Below are 8880 nucleotides of genomic sequence, written 5' to 3'. Positions count from 1 at the left end.
ATTTGGTTTGATTATAAAGATAAAAATGGAGCCTGGTTTAAGAGAAAATGAGAAGCAGATTCACCCCTGTGCAGAGGCTTGCACGGGCCTAGGTACCAAACCCCATTTGGAAAGATAAATCAGATTTGTGATTCATAGACCTTGTCCTAGTCCTTGCCACAGGGGTGAATTTCACCTACACAGTGAAATCCGTTGCTACCAGAAATAGGAGGACAAAAACTGATCACAAAGCTTAGCAGCTGCCACTATACCATATGGGCCATGGGAGAGGGGGAGACCATTTTACCAATTTCAGGGGAAATTAAATATAAGATGATGTAAACGTTAATAAAATAATGTTATCTGCTCCCTGCTGTGTTTCATCTGGGGAAGAGGAGATAAAATTTTTATTTGTCATATGCTACTGTGTGAAAAATTAAAAGTTGATTTTAACAATCGTTCAATAGCATTGATAGCCCTAATTCAATCATATGATGCATTAAAAAGATGTAAGAGCAACATATTACAGCACATGCAATCTCAGCCTGTCAAAAGAACACTATAGAAGGAACACGGCTGACATTAGTAAGTCAGAAATGGAACATGCCTCTTTGGTTTAATGTAGCTGTTTGCAAAGCCAAAAATAGAAATGTTTAAATAATACAGTATTTTCCAGACTTAAAAAGCACTCCTGGGCAATCCCATGACAGACCAGTTTATACACACTGTGGGGATGGACAGTTTTAAGTATGTAAGGGGTTATTTAAAGGAAAAGTTAATTAGAAATCTATTTAAATTATTAAATACCTGCTAAGTGTCCTTGTAAAAGGCACCACAATGCACCAATGTGTTTGTATTGCTTGACTGCTTGCATATTCCCACCCACAGCATTGCTAGATCACTGATGGGTTTTCTTTGTTTTTTGTTTTGGACTGGATATATCTATTAAATGACCAAACTTGCGTGGAAGCCAGTGAGATGGAAGGTACTTATCACCTTCCAGCATTGAGCCATAGATCACACAGCAGAGTTTAATTCTCAGATGAAAAGCTAGGAAGAGAACACACTGCAATTTCACCCACTATCCCCTCTCTTCTCACCCCTGGCATGCTCATATAGATTAATTTAGTGAACCAGAAGGGCTAGGACGGAAAAAAACGCTGTAGATCATTTTGGTCTTTCAGGTTACTCTGCTGTTTAACAAGTCTGTGCAAGTGTCAGATGAGTCACAAATGGCTCAGCAAATGCCGGCACTGTTGAACCAGATGAGAGAGCAGCTTCAAGCACTTGAAGGGAAACATTTGTAATGATTTACAGTGCGCTTCTTGAGCCTTACAGGGCCTTAGCCTTTGGGATTAGCATGGTGAAGAATTAGAGAGGGACTGGTATTAAAAACAATAGCTACCTGCATCTCTGCACCAATAACGACAAAGGACCTGATCATGCAAGGAACTGACTGCCTTTAACTCCCACCGACAGCAAGAGAGATGGAGGATTCTCAGCATATTGACATATCAGGCCCATTGTGTTCATTTATCCACTGCCTTTCCAGCTTCCTTTAGCAGAGTGTCATATTTCCATCTGGAAACGATGGCACCACCCTGCTGAGAGTGAAGCTATCGAAATTGTTCCTTAAAGTCCAGGTCATCTGGAAAAAACACTTGCTAAAGGTGCACAAAGTATAGGCACTAGAATGGCCAGTTCAGAATCTTGTGTTTCATGGCAATGTCGACTGGTGCCTTCTCATACCAGCTAAAGGGGAGGACACGTGACCGCCCCACGTGTCTCCTCCCCGCCCCACCCCCAGCCTGGGGCCTCCTCACTATTCCCACCCCCTCCCTGCCCCACGTTACCTGCAGGGAGGGGCTCCGTTCTCCCACTGCACCAGCTCCCCACTCCCCTGGGCACATTCGGCTGCTCTCCCTGACAGCCAGGCCCTGGCAGGGAGCGGGATGGAGCCACTCCCGGTGGCTGCTCTGTGCAGCATAGCCAGCTACCTGGGAGAGAGCCTGGCTGGGAAGGGGCGACAGCCCGCTCCCTGCCCGGGCTCAGCTTCCGTGGACAGGGGCCAAGCATGCTGGGAGGGGACGGAAAGGAGGGGCTCCAGCTCTTTCAGCCGATGTCCCTGGAAGTCGAGCCTGGACGGCTGAGGGGCAGCCCACTGCCGCAGCCAGGCGCTTTCCCAGGCATCTGCTGCGCTGCAGCAGGCAGCGTCCCAGTGGCCAGAAGAGGCTCTGGTCCCACCCCATCCACTCTGGCTCTGGTCCCGGCCCTTCCACTCCCCACCCGATCTGGCTGCTTGGGGGTAACTTCATCCCATGTGCCCTCCTGACACATCGCCTCTTGTAATGTGAAATGCAAATAATTAAAACATCCCGATCAATCACTTTTCTTCATACTACCTTTCAACCAAAGGAACGCAAAGATTACAGCTGATCATCCAATGTAAAATTACATATACTCTCATGTGTGTTTGTGTGTTAAGATGGAAGTTTGAAATTATCTGATTGTACAAAAAGTCACAGATACTGTTCCTAAACAAGAGAATAAAATAAATTAAACATTTGTTTATGAAATGATAGGGAAAAATGCAATGTAACCATGAAAATGTGGTGAGGTTGCTTTGTTGGTGTTAGTCATTGCATGTGTGTGTGAGATCCCTTTGCTAACTATAAAGCATGTTATTGGAGAAGGAAAAATATCAGACAATCTAAACTTGACATAACATAACCAGCCAGGGTCATAAAGAGATGAAAAAGAGGGTCATGGAAAGCAGAGACAAAGTTTACAATAATGAGATCATAAGGAGAGTTACAATAATAAGATTGCATGGATAGTCAGCAAGATATATGTGTACATACATTAATTAGGTTAGTTTTAAAGGGTTTTCTGTAGTTATTGTTTGTTGAATATTGTTTAATTATTGTTTATGAGAAATGAGTTTCATTATGCCCATGTAAAACTCTCCCTGTAGATTCAATTAAAAACTAAAAGAGCTAGAGAAGGACTTTTTGTCCAAAATCTGTGCACACTGCTAGAATACACGGATGTTATGTTTCACCCCAGAGACGACTGCAGTTCAGTAGTTGATTAAGTGATCATTATATATTATCTATCACATTTAAGTTTGTATATCACTTGGCAATTATTGTTATGAATATGATTACTTATTATGTATTCTGTGTCCAAAAAATGTTCTAGGATCTCTGCAGACAAATAAAATAGACTCACTAGCCCAAAGAGCCTGTGAGCTAAATAAAAAATGACACCAAGTGATAGTGACACACAATGGGGGCGAAATAAGGAAATGGGAAGAGGAGGATACAAAAATCAGGTGACACAGTTACTTGTTAGGTTCACATCATGTTCTGCAAAATTTGTACAGTTTTTTATATTCCCTTTCCTGTTTGTATCTAAAATGTTCCCACAGTTTCTAAACTTGAAGTGATTTTCTGTTTCATTACTAAACAGATAGACCCCTTACAAACAATCCATACACCCTTGTGTGTTGTTTTAAACTATTGCAGGTGTTAAAACCTACTAAGCCCCCACTTCTTAGCTTAAGTGCTCATTTACACATATCCCCTATCTTACTTCACCACCAACCACTCTTAGCCCAGATCCCCAACCCAGGGCGTCTGTAAGCCTATCATCCTCTGATATCTCCGTATCTCTTCCATCCCGAGCAATCATGTCCTTATTTCAGTACATTGCCCAGAAAGAGAAGTTTACAAAAGTTACTCTTGTTATCAGAGGCCTTGATCCACCTTGAAGTCAGTGGAAAAATTCCCACTGATTTCAATGGGTTTTAGATCAGGCCCAGAGGCTCCAAGAGCCTCTTCTTCCTCTTCCTCCACAGAAGCCCTTCAACATCATATTGCCTCCTGTTCCAGCATTCAGTTCAGTCTCTCTGTTAAATAATAAAGGACTTTGGGGCTATTACCTCAGAAAAGCAGAAAGTTTGTTACTCCTGTTTTATTGTCCCACTTGAAATAATTCTTTAAAATGTAGGTTTCTCTTGTGTAAGGTAACAAGTGACTCAGGATCACCATCTAGCCACAACATGCACGATGCTGAGAAATAAGTAGGTGTGGTGGTTGTTTGCTGACAGGTAAAGCCCTGATTTGATACTGAATACTGGAACAGACGTGAACTATTAATATCTCTAGAGCTCCCAAGCCTCTCCCACTGATGGCCTCCTCTTTCGCAATCAAGCAGATGGGATTTGCATGTGAATTCTTACAATGTAACATTCAAGGATTAGCTGGGCAGCTCGGAGCGCCTTGGAGTTGTACTTTCTGTGAACTTTAATCTTTTGTCATTCTTTCTAGCAGAACAGCACAATAGTGGGATCCTAGGTTGTACTAGCCAGAAGTTTACCTTACTAACTTGGAAGGTTGCTCTCGTATTATTTTGTCAGATGCTTGAATTGCACCTATCTCAAGTGACGTAAAGTTGAATAAGGCAAAACATCTTAACAGATACCTCCTGCATAAGTGATTGCAGGATAGGGGTCTATTTCTTTAAAACAAATCTGGACCACAATGCCTCTGAGAAACTTGACAACCCCTAATATGGAACAACTTTTTGATCCTGTCCAGAGCAGTTGCTGCTACACCAGTAGGATAAGATCTGCCTACATCTGTGCTTTTGTTTAGTGTAATGGTTGCAACATAAACCTAACGAGGCTTGAATACTCAGGCTTAAGCTTATTTGTTTTGTATTGCTTTGGAATATATATCATTATATAATAGAAGAGATGAGCCATTTTACACTTGTTATCCAAAACATTATTTAATCTTCTGAGTCAATCTGATTAGGGGAAGTCTGTTATCATTTGCCAGATGAATTCTTATAATGGAGGAAGAAAAATAGACTGTCCTTCTGGAGGCAATAGAAAACAGGTCTTTTCAAGTCATTTCTTCTCCAGCTCTGCAAAATTGAGGGGATGTTGGGGTCCATTTTCAAAGCACTCAGAAGTTGGGAGGGAAGGACTTTAACTAGTTTTGTTAAACGGGGTCTGTTTATACTACATAGCAAACTATGTCAAGGCATCCAGGTATAACACAGTTGTGCCCAGCCCTGGCGTGGTTAAAGCATGCTCCACTTTGTAGTATAAATAGGAACTTAAGTGTGTTCCCAAACTGAGCTAAAGCCTCGACTTCACTGGGCTTTGAGTCAGACCCAGAGTTATTATTAGCATAAGATCATTGCCTGCTCCACTAGGTATCTTGAGTAGAGTTCAGGATGTGAGGAAGAGCTCTGTGAAAGTTTCTCTCTTTCACCAACAGAACAGAAGTTGGTCCAATTAAAGATATTACCATGACTACTTTGTCCAATATTCATTTCAGACCATTTATGCCTTCCAATTTCTGGGTTAAACAATCACATTTTCTTATTTTAAAAAAATATTTTCTCTCAGCTGTTGCTGTGTGAATGACCCCAACACACAGCAAGGGAAACTGACAAAGGAACTCATTGTACAGAGACAACTGTACAAAATGCAGTTAGAGGCACAAAATAAACACTGAAAAAATATATACTCCTTTTTCTCAAAACTCTCTCACTTCTAGTAATGTTAGGTGTTACTTGTGGCAACAGTAGGTAAAAATGTTCATCGAGAAGGTATTTTAAAGTGATAATACAGAGTTTATATGCTATTTTGCAAAGTAATCCTAATTTACAAGAAAAACATAAGGTTAGTTTCAATTCAATCTTTATAGATTAGACAAAGAAATAACTATATGCTAGCCATGAAATGAAAACACTGTAAAGATAGTGAGAGGTGTTACACATTTCTAACATATGCTAGGAATGGCTTGAAAATAAATCTGAATTAAGCATTAGTCAATCCCTAGAGATCTTTACAAAGGCTAATTACCGTAATTAAAGTTTTGTGATTTCATCCAAATTGTTATTGTTACAGGAAGCTCTTGAAATCTCAGTCATGAGTGAAAGGGCTTCACACATTTCAACTTTATTAAGCATTGTGCTCTGCATTTGATATTTGTAAACATCGTTGTTATAAAATAGCTGCTGGATATGGAGCTGATGGAATGTAGCTCCACATTCCCCTCTGGTTTAGCCTGAGGACCATGCTGGGTGGGCTGGGTGAGCTTATTCACTAACCACAATGTATTCAATTTATTTTATTTAGCCCTTTTTTTACATGCATGAGTTATTCATAAGCCAATCACGATTTCCCCAAGATTTGTTTGTGATTTGTACCTGGCCAAACAGTTCTGAAATTTTGAATGATTTTTTTTTCGGAATATTTTTCAAAACTTCTTCCGGAAAAGTTGTTCCCTTTTTTGACCACCTCCCTTTGTAACTGTTGGTCAAATACTATGGTGGAACAAAGGAGAGCTTCTGGGTTACCTATGAATCGAGCGCTATGACTATATGTTATTTGTTGTGTGTCGTGCCGTCTCCCCCACAGCCAGCCAGGTCCCCCTAACAAAACGGATATAGTTAATGTAGGTAACATCACTGGGACTCAGGAGACACGGAAAGGGCCACCCCCTGCTGCTGTCCAGTTCCTTTCTACTGTCCAGCTTCTTTCTACTCTCCTACGGATCTGTGGGGCCTTTTCTAGACCACTCCCAGGAAAGCAGAGCACTCAGCCCCACATGATCAGTTGGTGGGCAAGGTGCTTGGGCCCCTCAATCCCCATGGTCTCACTCCAAGGGTACAGATGTGGTTACATTTTTTTGTTTAAAATATAAAGTTCTGGTCATCATTGCAAAATGAGAGTGAAATAAAGATCGAAGCTCTGGCCATAAATCATACAGCCTCACTGACTGCAAAGAAATGAGGACTCCCATTCCCATTCATTGGCTGCAGGCATTATGTAAACAAGAAAAAATGTAGGAGTAATTGTCTGAATATGTGATCATTCCCCACATCTTGATTTCCTGACTATGCCAATATCACCTTGTGTGGTGATCCCGTGAGATCTCAAAGGTTCCATCTACACTGCAGTCTATGTCGGCAAAACTTATCTCGCTCAGAGGTGTGAATATTCCACCTCCATGCGTGACATAAATTACACTGACATAATAGCACAGCGCTATATCAGTGGGAAAACTTCTAACAAAGATTTCTAACAAACTCTGAAGTCAGCTGTAATGTATATGATTCACTTTACCCGTTTAATAACTCTCTTCTTATAATCTTTACTTTTAGTTACAAAAGGATTGGCTACCAGTGTGGTTTTTGGGTGAGATCCAGAAGTACATATTGATCTGGGGCAGGGGGGAGGGTGTCTGGTTCTTTGGAACTGGAGGAACCTAATATATGTGATTTCTGGTTTTAATAATCATTTATCACAAAAGTCTGGTTTGTCTGGGTGGTGCATGAGGGGCTAGAGGGTGTGACGGGGGCTGTCTGTGGCTCCTCTTCAGAAAAGCATCCTTTTCAGAAAAGCTCTTCAGCATGTGCGTATAGTTAAGCTGCTTAAATGCTTTGCTGAATAGAGATGGACTTAAGCATGTGTTTAAGTGTTTTCTTGAGTCAGGACCTATATGTGTAGCCACCTTTAGTGTGGAAAAAGACAGTGCATAACTGTGTCAGGAGAACATGTCTGCTTGATGTCACTACGTTTGGGTCTTTTGCTGCTAAGAATATGTCTTCACTGCAGAGTTAGCCCGAGCTCTTCCCGGCTGTTACCTCCAATGCCCTCCACAACCTGGGCTAGCTGGCTTGTCTGAGGTCATAGGCTAAAGACCAAGTCAGGCTTTCACTCGGGTTGGTAACCCACCCACTTTGCAGTGAAGATGCAGGCTAAACCACTCCAGTGCCAATAATCCTCCAATGCTTTCCCACAATTTCCCCCCTGTGCTTGGAAGGACAGACAAGTTCTCCCACAATTCACTGGGAAAAACATAGAGTGGCTCAGCTCAGCTTACTGCAGCACAAAGAACCATGGGATATGACCCTAGGGGCATGTCTACACTGCAATATAACACCTGTGTGTGGCAGTGTCAGCTGACTTGGGCCTATAGGGCTCGGGCTGTGGGGCTATAAAATTGCAGTGTAGAAGTTTGGGCTCAGGCTGGAGCCTGGGTTCTGGGACCCTCCCCCTTTACAGGGTCTCGGAGCCCAGGCTCCAGCCCAAGCCCAAACGACTACACTGCAATTATATAGCCCTGTAGCCCAAGCAAGCCTGAGTAAGCTGACACGGCCAGCCACAGCTGTTTTATATTACACTGTAGACATACCCTAGGAGTCCTAGCAACATACACAGGGGAACACAGCATCAGTGTGGACAGAGTAACTCAGGTCTGGCTTTGCAGTGTGGCTGCTCACACTGGGATAGGCTAACCCAGGTGCTGATCAGCTGGGCTAACCCTGTGGAGAAGACGTACCCTAAGAGGAAAATCCTCAGGCCATTGTTCATGCTGAGCAGCTTGGGTGAGTGCTGAGGGGAAAGGAGAGAAAAAATCCTCGCCTTCAATCCGTGGAGCAGCTGCAGGGCTGCTCATGCAGTTCTAATGCATTCTTTCGGGGGGAGGACGGAGGATTCCTGTAGCAGTGGACAAAGCCTGTGGCCCCAGCCTGCCCAATGCATGCAAGGAGCCTCCACAGAGCTCATCTTCATGCTGCACGGTGTGCTCCATGTTCTGACCTCCAACAAACATTCTTTGTGTAGCAAACTGTACTGGCACCAGTGCCTGGGGACCTTCTACACACAGGCTAGGACAGGATTGCCCCTGAAAGTAATGTTGCAATTTCTAAAGTTTGGGGCAGAGAGCAACTGTGACAGCGTACCCCATAAGGCTTTATGGGGAGGGGGTGCTTATAAATGTATGTATGACATAACTGGAATATGTTTTGTGCTGCCTGTGCCAGGTAACATATCTCCGTAAAGGTTATGGTCTACTATATCTATTCATCCTATTT

This window comes from Terrapene carolina, unplaced genomic scaffold, assembly GCF_002925995.2.
Source record: "Terrapene carolina triunguis isolate 2854851 unplaced genomic scaffold, T_m_triunguis-2.0 Scaffold42, whole genome shotgun sequence".
Lineage (NCBI taxonomy): Eukaryota > Metazoa > Chordata > Testudines > Emydidae > Terrapene > Terrapene triunguis.
Note: the sequence above shows the minus strand (reverse complement) of the source record.